This window comes from Lithobates pipiens, unplaced genomic scaffold (assembly GCF_037356315.1).
Source record: "Lithobates pipiens isolate NorthernLeopardFrog02 unplaced genomic scaffold, aLitPip1_a1.2 Scaffold_3, whole genome shotgun sequence".
NCBI classification, from domain to species: Eukaryota; Metazoa; Chordata; class Amphibia; order Anura; family Ranidae; genus Lithobates; species Lithobates pipiens.
In genome coordinates, this window is record NW_027507790.1 from 38,501,468 (window position 1) to 38,513,182 (window position 11,715).

Consider the following 11,715-nt stretch of genomic DNA (forward strand, 5'->3'; position numbering starts at 1 on the left):
CCCCTATTTATCTATTGTTCATTTGAGACACAGCTGTTTATAGAAGATTAACCATAAATAAATGGGGTTTGCAGCCACTTATAGGAATAGAAAATATGTGTACAATAAAGCTCCCTTTGTGTAGGGAACAGCTCCCTTTGGGGGCTTAATCCCACAACTGTAAGATTGTTAGTTCATTTTACTAACATCAAAGGCGTAGCACCTGATTTTCCACAGTTCCAAGTCCTCCTGTTTAAAAGTGTAAAAAATCCTTGGTGAAGTAAGACCACAGGCAGCACTGAGAAGCCTTCTTCGAGGTGGGCCCCCACTTATGCCTTGGAAGGTAGGGAAAGGGTTCTAGCTTTCATTAGCTTCTAGGTTAGTCATATTTTGAATGCCAAGGTTTGCAAAGTAGTTTCTCCAGGCTACAAAATAGAATACCACTCTGTTCCACTAGAGTATTTGTGTAGGTCCGATCTCCAGCTGACCCCCCAGAGGGGGACAAGACAATTGGATGGCCATCAAGGAACTCTTGGCACCAGGGCTAATTATTCTCACTCCAACTATGGACAGATTCAGATAGTTCTATTTGAGACAATTTACTGTTGCCAAAGCCAAGGTCCAATTCATCATAGACTTGAAGGCTCACAATGTACTCTTTTTTTTCCAATAACTCAATTAAGACAACCAAATGGAAGTTAAACGCTTATTTATTTTGCACTTGCATTAATACCATGCAGGTAACAGTACAATACACAGTAATGTATATCAATACATTTCCCCAAAAATAATATGCAGGTATGTTATATACATAACGGATTGCCAACCCAACCCCGTAATTTCTAGAAATCTGTACATTTTCTGAGAATCAAAAGGTACATCCATAAATTAAGATTTCCTTTCATCAATGGATATACACAATACATATCTACACAAGGGACCAGTGTTTGCTGAGATTCACTGTATTTCCCATTCCAGCCCTGTCCTCCTCTCTTTAAAGCTCCAGCTTGTGGGCGCTCCCTTGGCATCATCACATACCGTGCAGGACTATTAACCTTGTATAGTCTTTGGATGAGGTGTGACTACAGTGAATGGAAAGTGATTATTGCGCTTACCAAAAAAATTTTAAATAAAGAAGTAAGTAGCTACACAAGAATGTGACAAAAATTCTGAAAATGGTGAAGGTGAATATGTAGCACTAAAAAAGCGAATTATATAAAAATCACTAAATAATATACAACTTAAAAGGGAAAATTGATAAAAACAATTAAAATAAATTGTGCTAAAAGTCCCCAAATGAATCACATTTAATAAAAATGTCCATCATAAAAATGAAGGGATATCCCGATGATGATGATGTCCTAAAGCCGTATAGACCGTCGCATTGAAATTTCTTTCAGACAACTTCTACTGGGGCATCTGATGAAAAGCGTCGGGCCAGGTACACCATTCCCCATATTGCTTGTATTGAATTGTGGTCACGTTTATTCCCGTATGCCGGTTTTTATTGATTAAAACCCACCTGTTTTGACCTGCACTATTGGAGCCCCTATTTTATCTCTTCCTTCCATGTTCTGTGGATGAAAGTTTTTTGGGTTCTTCTACCAGGTCGGTGTCACCCCTGTAAGGAGGACTCCATACCAGCATTTATCAATTTCCATCAGATTTCTTGCTGACACCTTCAGCTGTTTAATCCATCTATACGGCTCGATATCAACATATGATTGTTTGCAACCCATCCATCAGTCTTCTCTGTGGTTAACACCATTGGGAGAGCAGCGTAGCGCATCTACAAGTCTCCTGGATTTCGATGACAGTCCGGTCTACTTGCTGATTGGAATGATCTATGCTCGATTGATCCGTTGTCGCTGACAGTCTGGTCCACCAGCTTCAGTAAGCGTGTATAAGTCATACCAGTTGTCTGAAAGAAATTTTAATGCAACGGTCTATACGGCTTTAGGACATCATCATCATCGGGATATCCCTTCATTTTTATTATGGACATTTTCATTACATGTGATTCATTTGGGGACTTTTAGCACAATTTATTTTAATTGTTTTTATCACTTTTCCCTTTTAAGTTGTATATTATTTAGTGATTTTTATATAATTCGCTTTTTTAGTGCTACATATTCACCTTCACCATACGTGTGACTACAGCCATGAGCAGCTTAGATGAGACAGTGCTGGACAAATCGCATTGATAGGGGGAGCCTGTTGGAGCACAGAATAAGGTATTTCTCTCTATTCCTGCACCCCTAAATATAATAAGCATTTAACCGCATTTAACCCTTGCAGCGCAGGGAGGCCCCACTGCAAAGGTATTTTTTGTTCCAGCTTGAAGAGCTTTCTATGATGGCATATAATCTGTACATCAATGGTACAGCCTGAATCCAAAGGAACTCCAATCATCCCAGGTCAAGTAATCCATGAGCATGAGGATTAGGAAGAACTAAATCTTAACATACGTGTTACAATTTAAACATACAATCTACATACAATCAGTTTTAGATCTACCAAAACTATGCAATATGAAGACCTACCTGAGCTCCAATCAATTTATATCTATCCGGACAGGCTCTTGCAACTACATACTTGTTTGTAGACCTAAGAAGATAGTACAATCAGTAACTAGAGTTTTGTCAGGAAGGGCATTAGGGAACAGGCAAGCAGCACAACTTTTCAGTTTAGCAGTGGTCGCTGTCAATTCTCACAACACCAGTAGAAAGATGTATAGTACCCATGATCCCCATGCAAGCAGATATTGAGGGCTTGGACAGCCCTGGTATGAGAACGAAGGGACATACATTTTTCCTAGGGAAGAAGGATATTTGACAGAGCCATGACCAGCATTAGACCCAGGTGTTACAATCTGTGAGATGCTCCATCGTGGACTTCAGCAGGTTGAGGATCCAACCATAGCTCCGCAGGGCTTGTACTATCTGTTGGATGTTGGTGAACAGAAGATCATCCCGGTACCCTACAACATAAATTCCCTGGGTACGGAGCAGAGACATAATCGAAACAAGAACCTTGGTAAAAACCCAGAGGGCTATGGGTAGGTCCATGGAATGGGTGACAAATTGGTAAAGTTGATTGTCACCACAAGTAACTAAGCAGTCTATAGAGGCCAGAGAATTTCCATCAGAAAGGGGGAGGTTATGACCAACCTGGCAGTCAGTTTTTGAACCCATAGGAACTCATTGAGAGTCTTCAGATCCAGAATGGACCCGACTCCTTTGGTTTGGGAACTGTAAAAAGGATGGAATAGAAACCTTGAAAAGGTTCTTCTGTTGGTACAAGGGGACCATAGCTGCTGCAAGTAGATCCGTCTGCCGTGATGGGGAAGGAGACAAGTTTGACAGCAAGAAGCTTGGAGGAGGCAGAGTGCAAAACGTACAAAATTACAGTAAGTACTTCATAGGAAATTTTCAGTTTTATAGACCCTGGAAAGGAAACTCTGGATCTAGGCGCCTGAGATTTTGTCAGACCATAAGGCCTCCAGATGCCCCCTAATCTCCACACACTTTTAGTAGCATGGGCATCCCATCACCAGGAAGAGGTTGTGGAACCAGCATTTGCTGGTTTGGAGGGCCATGTCTTCTTAGATACATTCCCATTTAAAACTTGACATTGTAAGACTGAGAGGCAAGAAACTATCTTCAGGAGCAGAAGTTCTACTGGTAGAGGTGCAATCTCTATTTCTGGAGAATAAGATTATTACTACCCTCTGTGATCACATTCATTTCTTTATCCAAGGAGGGACCAAGAGTGCATTCGCTTTGAAATGGTCACCGTTCAAGACTGCTTGGGAGTGCAACTGACCAGTATTAAAGCCAAAGAATTGTGGATATGCATGTGGATAGTGGGAAGTCTTGAGGTGGCATAAGGAAGTAGGTAAAAAAGGTTAAATTACTGTGAACAGAGGAAACTAAAGATAGAAGTAGGGTTCTGGGCCATGCATTTAGTCCAAACAATTTTGGTCTGGCAGACTGCCATAGAGGCAACAACTAGCATATACAAACAGTGGTATTAGCCAGGGACTTTTAGAGAAACCTATGGATATAAGGAAAACACTGCATATATTGAAAAAAAAAAAAACATAACATTTTTGTTATAACATTCAATAAAAGCAAAAACACATGTACATTCACATGTACTCCTGAAGAAGATCTATCAAAACACGTTAAGTCTCCATAGTGTATTGGATCTAAACAAATACTTGAACCCTATATTTAATATTTTATTGTCTGGTTTGTGTTTTGCCTTTTATTGAATGTTATAATAAAATGTATGGTTTTTATACATAGTGTTTTCCTTGCATCTATATGATCCTTTAGAAATCCTTGGCTACTACCACTGTTGCTTGTACAAGTTATATTAGCTTTCAAGTTGGATGAAATCTCATTTAAAGGTGTGTTATTCTGATCTGATTCCTCAACTGTATCTCCTTCTCATGTAATGTGTCAGGTGAAGTAAAAGACCAATTCAGGAGGGTAGGTCAAAGGGGCAGGGCTTTGACCCTTGCTATCTATGGCCTCAATAGACCTAGAAATCCTGCTCATGAAATCTAACATTGTGGTAAATAATGCCTCTCCAGACAGAAAAGAGGAAACGGGTGTTGCAGGTCAGCGGAATAGTCAGGGGAAGGCAAAGTCAGTGCAGGGGCAACCCAGAGTAGAGGATACTAGGGCCCTAAATGGATAAACTACCATCCTCAGTGGAGATAAAAGACTGAGCTAGGAAGTCCATCTGACCTTTATCCCTGCTCAAATGATCTGCCGTGCTTGTGATCATTGCCCCCAGAGGGGTACTCACGATCCCCACAGCAGTAGAGATAGAGGGGCAATGCTTTGGTGACAATCATTTGAAGGCCATGGTAACCCAGGTAAAAGCTGCTATGTTTTTGCATACAGGAGATGTTTCTGGTCAAAAAGTTCCACCCAGGAGGAATAGTCAGGGCATGCATCTGCAATAAACCTAATGAAAAAGAGGTCTATGCATGCGCACTGAGTGCCATTCTGGGGGCACAGAGGAACGCAGCCATAAGAAAAAGGTGCTATCTTCTCAAAATGAAATGGAAATATCCATACCTGGCTGGATGTCTCTCTAGCATCCTTGGTCTCTTGATGAGCAGCAGCACCAGCATTCTCAGGCATCCAGCAGCACATCAGCAGTGGACTGCCCTAGCCTACCTTAAAACGTTTTAGAGCTTATTTACATTCCCCTTTAAGCTGCAAAGCCAGTGGCCAGGGGGTGTACACATGCTGCAGATGCAATTCTTTGCCCACCGAATGCGACCCATTTTGCCTCCTCACCCTGTCAAATGCTCTCTTAAAAAAGCGATTTGAGAGCAGAACACTTTTCAGAAGAGCAGCCGTCTCTACCGCAAATGTAAATGAGCCCTTGGGGACCGACCACAAAACCACATTCCTTTAGTTTTCTCCCCACCCACTTCTTCATCACCCCCCCTCAATCTAGCCATGCGCAGAAAGGGACCTAAGAGGAGCCCCTGATGAAACATAGGTAAAAACTTACCATGGAATAGAAAAAGGGACACCAGCAATTCTAAATCCCTGCCAAACCAGAAATGAATGGATGTATTGAGCATTCAACTGTGATCAAGGTACGCTGCCTTGTCCCACGTGGAACGTCTATTGCTAAACCTGAAGATTACAGCTGCCATGCTCAGCCTCAGGAAGGAGCAGCATGTCATTACTTCCACCTTAAGCCTGCTGCAAGGCCTGGGGATGACTCAGGACTTAAACCCAGGAGGCAACAGGTGATTCCCCAACTCCCTTTACCCCTTTTCGCCCTCAGGCTGGGACCTTAAAGAGGAAGTAAAGCCTTACTAAAAATAAAAATAGACCCTGCAAGGCAAAGGCATAATGAGATAGTATGCATAGCATACTAGCTCATTATGAATAACTTACCTGAGATGGAAGCCCCCGAAGCGACCCTCGTTATCCTCCTCCAAAATGATACCCAGAGTGACTTCCGGGTATCGCGGCTCCAGCACTGTGACTGACCGGAGCCATGATGACGTCATCCCCGCTCATGCGCACGGGAGCCGCCACTAACGGCATGATTGCTGTTAGCAGAGGCATGCTTAGTGCGTGCCGCTGTCTACGGCGCATGTGCGGCATGCATAGTGCGTGCCGCTGTCTACGACGCACGTGCCGTAGACAGCGGTGCCTGTCATTTGCAAATATCTCCTAGGCAGTGTAGGTTTAGGAGATATTTCTTGGACCTACAGGTAAGCCTTAATCTAGGCTTATCTGTAGGTCAAAGTGGTCTGTAAGGGTTTACAACCACTTTAATGGATTCTCTCCCCTTTGAATTACACCTGCTAGGTGGAAGGGACCAGCCTGAATGGGAGACACTGAAAAAAGCTCAATGTTCCATGGCATTACTCACTTTGATCTTGCTCATGTGAGGGACAGGAAATCACTGATGTGGTGCTTGAGTATGCTTAATTTATTCACTCTTTCTATTTCATGTTCCTTGCAGGTGAGCAGTCCCTCAGGTGTACTGTCATAGCACATTGTGAAAATACCAGGTTCACTAGCCAGATCAGTGCAGCATTGCTCTATCACTGATGGAAATGCAGCAGAGCCTCTCTTACCAAAGCTGGTTATTCTGTGCCTCAGTATAGAGGTCCTGCCACAGATCACCAGTGTTATGTAACCCTTAAACTAGAACTATATGCTTTTCTCATTGCTTTTTTCATTTTTTTATAGAATGGGAGGGGCATAATAACCCTTCAGATTTTATTTTGCCATCCGTGTTCCAATGCAACATTTCCCTGTACTTCCTGTCCCATAGCCAAACATGAATTGAGAGGAACTCCCTGCAAATTAAGGGAATTCCTTGGGAACCCCCAGGCAACAAGACAGCCCCCTCTATTACTTTTCTGGGGACAGCCTAAAATTTGTGATTTTCTTTTACTTTCAATAATGGTAAACAGGACAAATAGAGAGGGAGAATCTCCTTAATGGGGGCACAGACGGCAATAAAAACTGACATGTGTTCTAATCCATCTACACTATATCCAAAACAAAAAAAAAAAAAGTTTTGCCTTTTAGTTATACTTTAAATAGGAATTATTAGTGATAAGGATTAACTTCTCTGCAGGATGTGGAAGCCTTACAACAAGATCTGAACAACTGCATGGAAAATGAGGTTCAATGTAGAAAAATGTAAAATAATGCATTTGGGTGGCAAAAATATGAATGCAATCAATACACTGGGGGAGAACCTCTGGGGGAATCTAGGATGGAAAAGAACCTGGGGGTCCTAGTAGATGATAGGCTCAGCAATGGCATGCAGTGCCAAGCTGCTGCTAACAAAGCAAACAGAATATTGGCATGCATTAAAAAGGGGATCAACTCCAGAGATAAAACAATAATTCTCCCGCTCTACAAGACTCTGGTCCAGCCTCACCTAGAGTATGCTGTTCAGTTCTGGGCACAAGTCCTCAGGAAGGATGTACTGGAAATGGAGCGAGTACAAAGAATGTCAACAAAGCTAATAAAAGGTCTGGAGGATATTAGTTATGGAGAAAGGTTGCGAGCACTGAACGTATACTCTCTGTACTCTCTGGAAAAGAGATGCTTGAGAGGGGATATGATTTCAATTTACAAATACCATACTGGTGACCCCACAATAGGGATAAAACTTTTTTGCAGAAGGGAGTTTAACGAGACTAGTGGCCACTCATTAAAATTAGAAGAACCTTAAACTATGTAGGGGGTTCTTTACTATAAGAGTGGCAAGTATGTGGAATTCCCTTCCACATGCGGTGGTCTCAGCGGGGGGGGGGCATCGATAGTTTCAAGAAACTATTAGATAAGCACCTGAATGACCATAACATACAGGGGTATACAAGATAATACTGACATATAATCACATAGGTTGGACTTGTGCCTTTTTTCAACCTTACCTACTATGTAACATCATATTGAAAAATCCATGCAACACTAAACGTTATGCCTGTACATTTCCATGCCATTAGGGAGCTCCTGCACAGCCTGGGAGCTGCTAGCAACTCTGGATGGGAGACATGCTTTGATAAACATGGAAGTCAACATATCTTACCTCTCCTTCTGAAAAGCTGGTTACCTTGCTGTCATGCTGATCTACTGGCTTTAGTGCTTTCTCAACGGATGATCAAGTTCATGCTGAATTCGCTGTCCGCATGCTTGCTCTATAACAGTGATTTTGACATAGATTAAAAAGAACATTGCATGGAAACACAAGGTTCACTTATGCCTAGTATACACGATCAAAGAAATTGGAGAAAAAATTGTGCTTTCAAAACGATTGTTCAATATGTCTGATCATTAGTACACAACTTTCGAAAACTGATCACGATGGTTCATGCAAAATTATCTGAAGGGACAAACAGGAAAAAATGTATTTTACGATATCAGATTATACGATTTTTTTTTAACCACTTCCCAACCATGCTATAGCTGAATGAAGGCTAAAGCGCAGTCATCCAGTTCTGGGAGGGCATAAAATTATGTCTTCCCATGCTGCTGTGGCATGCTGTGATCGTTGTATTCTTAGGACAGAGCTGAACACAAGCCGGTTATCGTCATTCCTTCATGAAAAGAGTCGTTAACCGACTTGTGTGAAAGGGACATCTACACTGATTATCAGTGCAGTCCCAACAGTGCTGCCAAGCAGTGTCACCTATCAGTGCTGCCTACCAGTGCCGCCTCATCGGTGAAGGAGAAAAATTACCTGTTGGCTAAATTTCATAACAAACTATGAAAAAGTTTTTTTTGGTCTTTTTTCGTTTATTTAACAAAAAATAAAAAAAAACAGTGGTGATTAAATACCAAAAATGAAAATTGGCCCGGGCAGGAAGGGGTGAAAGCACCCTGTAGGCAAGTGGTTAATCAGTACAGTATTCATCCAAGACCACACATGCTCAGAAACGACAGGGTACATTACAATACAACATATTACATCACTTACGAAGTTGCATTCTGTCGTATGTTTTGTAACTTTAGTAACCTATTGATTTTTTGATATGAGACTATTACGGTTGCACCGATACTGGGCATTTACTTGTACTCGTGCAAATGCTCCGATGCTTGACCTGACACTTTAGAAGCCTCAGAGATAATTGGTGCGGCGGTGAGAGGAGTTACAAGCACCGCTCTCCCTGTATAGCTTTTCTGACAGACGCTTCTCCTCCTCTCCCTCCCATGGCTGTCAGGGAGATCAGTGGCTTGTAACTGCCCCCACCGCCGCCCAAACACCCTCAGCTGCCCCCCTCTGTGCTCTGTGTCCTCCTCCGGGTCCTGATCCAATTCGTCCTCCAGGTCCCCCTGCAGCCTCCTCCGGTCTCCGCTCATCCTGGAGCTTTCAGGATGAAGAGCAGAGGAAGGAGCCAGTAAAAATGTCATTTACCAGTTCCTTTCTTTTCCGAATGCACAGAGTCAGTGATCACTGACTGTCCATTCATAACAGAGCATCGTAAACTGTGTTTCCTCTGCTTCAGTTTGTGAATGGAGAGGAGCCTCTGTCCATTCATCTTCAGTGCAGCGAAGTCTGCAGAGAAAGGGACCGGGGAATCTCTATCCTCAGTAGAGCTGGGCGATTAAAAAAAAAAAAAACTTGGTGGACACTGCATCTGTCCTGAAGAGCTGCGGACATGAGTTTTTAGGCGAGGCCGCGGCTTCGGCCTAGTCTGCGGCCTCACCTAAAAACTCCTGCCCGCAGCTCCTCAGGCCCGTTGAGGTGTCAGCGTTGGTCCTGGGAGCTGCAGGCAGGAGTTTTTAGGCGTGGACTGGGCCGAAGTCGCGGCCTCGCCTAAAAACTCCTGTCCGTAGCACTGGTGCAGTGTCAGTGCCGGTCATGGTGAAAAAGAAAAAAAATCTAAAAAAATCGATTTGCTGAAATTTTTAATCGATTTGACCTCTCAACTCGATTCAAGATTTAAATCGATTTTCCCCCCAGCCCTTTCCCGGTCTCAAAGGGGAGATATCGGGGGGTCTGTGTAGACCCCTGATATCTCACCAACCCCCAACAGAGCTGATAAAGTAAAAAAAAAAAACACTTACACTGTTCACCCCCCCCCCCCCCCCCCAAAAAATTAGAAAGCATTGTAAAAAAACAATATAACAAAAAAATATAAAATTGTAAAAAAAAAGACTGACTGACACAGTCCACACCTCATCAGTGCTGCATTAGTGCCACTGTCACATGACATTAAAAAAAGTAGTATCAGTACTTGTACTCGGTCTTAAAGAGGAAGTAAACCCTGATAGGTTTTACTTCTTCCTTTGCTTCCCGCAAGGTCTGCAAATTAAAAGCATAATAGGCTAGTATGCATCACATACTAGCCCATTATATGACACTTACCTGCAAACGAACCCATCGCTGTCCCCTGTGCAGGCCACGTCCATCTTCGCCCCTCTTCCTTCCAGGACTGTGGACTCCGGCTCTGTGACTGGCCGAGGCCACGTGACGTCGCATGCGCGCAGGGGCCGTCAGTCACGGCACACGCTAGGAGAAGAAATGGCGCGGTGGCCCGCTTCTTCACAGCGCACACGCTGATGATGACATTGGTGCACTATACGTGAAATATCTCCTAAACAGCACATATTTAGGAGACATTTCCACTATCTATAGGTAAGCCTTATTCTAGGCTTACCTATAGATAAAAGTAAGACAAAAGGGTTTACAACCACTTTAAAAAAAAGTGGTATTGGCGCAATCCTAAAGAGTATCATGCAAAAAAACAAAAAAAAAGATCATTCGTCTGATATTCGCATCGTGTGTAGGAAGTCCCACAATATCAAATTTATAAAAACATGCACATGGGGGGTTTGTTTTTAAGGATGAGCTCAGGCGTGCTCGCATACTCCATGTGCAGAGCCCACTAGGAAGTCAGGAGACATTGCCCCGATGCACGCCTGCAGAGATCGGCAATGGGGGTTATTTACGAAAGGCAAATGCACTTTGCACTGGAAGTGCAGTCACTCTAAATCTAAGGGGTAGATCTGAAATGAGTGGAAGCTCTGCTGATTTTATCATCCAATCATGTGCAAGCCAAAATGCTGTTTTTTTATTTTCCTTGCATGTCCCCCTCGGATCTACAGCGACTGCACTTCCAAGTGCACTTGCAGCGCAAAGTGGATTTTCCTTTAGTAAATAACACACCCAATGTCTCACTGCCTGTGATTAGCGCAACGCTGCGCCACCTTCCTGGCAGGCTCTGCACGTGGGCCATGCGAACACACCGGAGCTCATTCCTATTAATTACAGGTTTTGGTAGGTGGTGGTGAACAAACTGGACCTCAAGGTAGGTTCCTGGGAAAGCTCAGGATTCCACAATGTGTGACAGGGCACTCCACTACCACATTCCTAAGATTTGGGCTCTTCAGTTTTCTCAGTGACCCCATTATATACAAATATGATCCACAAGATAAGGTGTCAGCTTAGGATTTTCCACATTGTTTTTCTTAAGCACTTTTTATTCAAAGATGGCTGCAGGACCTTCCTTTTCCATGCTGAGACAGCCAGCCCACATTTCTTAGAACTGGCCCTCCTATAATCACCCGAAGAGCGGGTCTTTGTGTGTCCGCCCCCTCAGGACAAACAGTCCAGGTGGCCAGACTGGTTCCTAGCCGCCGAGCACAGTCTTTGTGCCATTCTTCTTCCTCCTCCTTAGTCGCGCTCCCGCAGCCACCTCCCACAATATCGCGCGCCTTCGCCACC

The 11,715-nt window shown here is 43.4% G+C and overlaps 1 long non-coding RNA gene across 1 annotated transcript; it reads right to left on the reverse strand.

The window, feature by feature from the left end:
* Positions 1–671: 671 nt before the first annotated feature.
* Positions 672–10,039, reverse strand: LOC143940280 (uncharacterized). Its single transcript, XR_013263846.1, has 2 exons — positions 2,523–10,039; positions 672–1,061 (listed from the first exon to the last, which is right to left on the reverse strand). It is a non-coding gene; the product is annotated as an uncharacterized LOC143940280 (long non-coding RNA).
* Between the last annotated feature and the right edge of the window lie 1,676 nt (positions 10,040–11,715).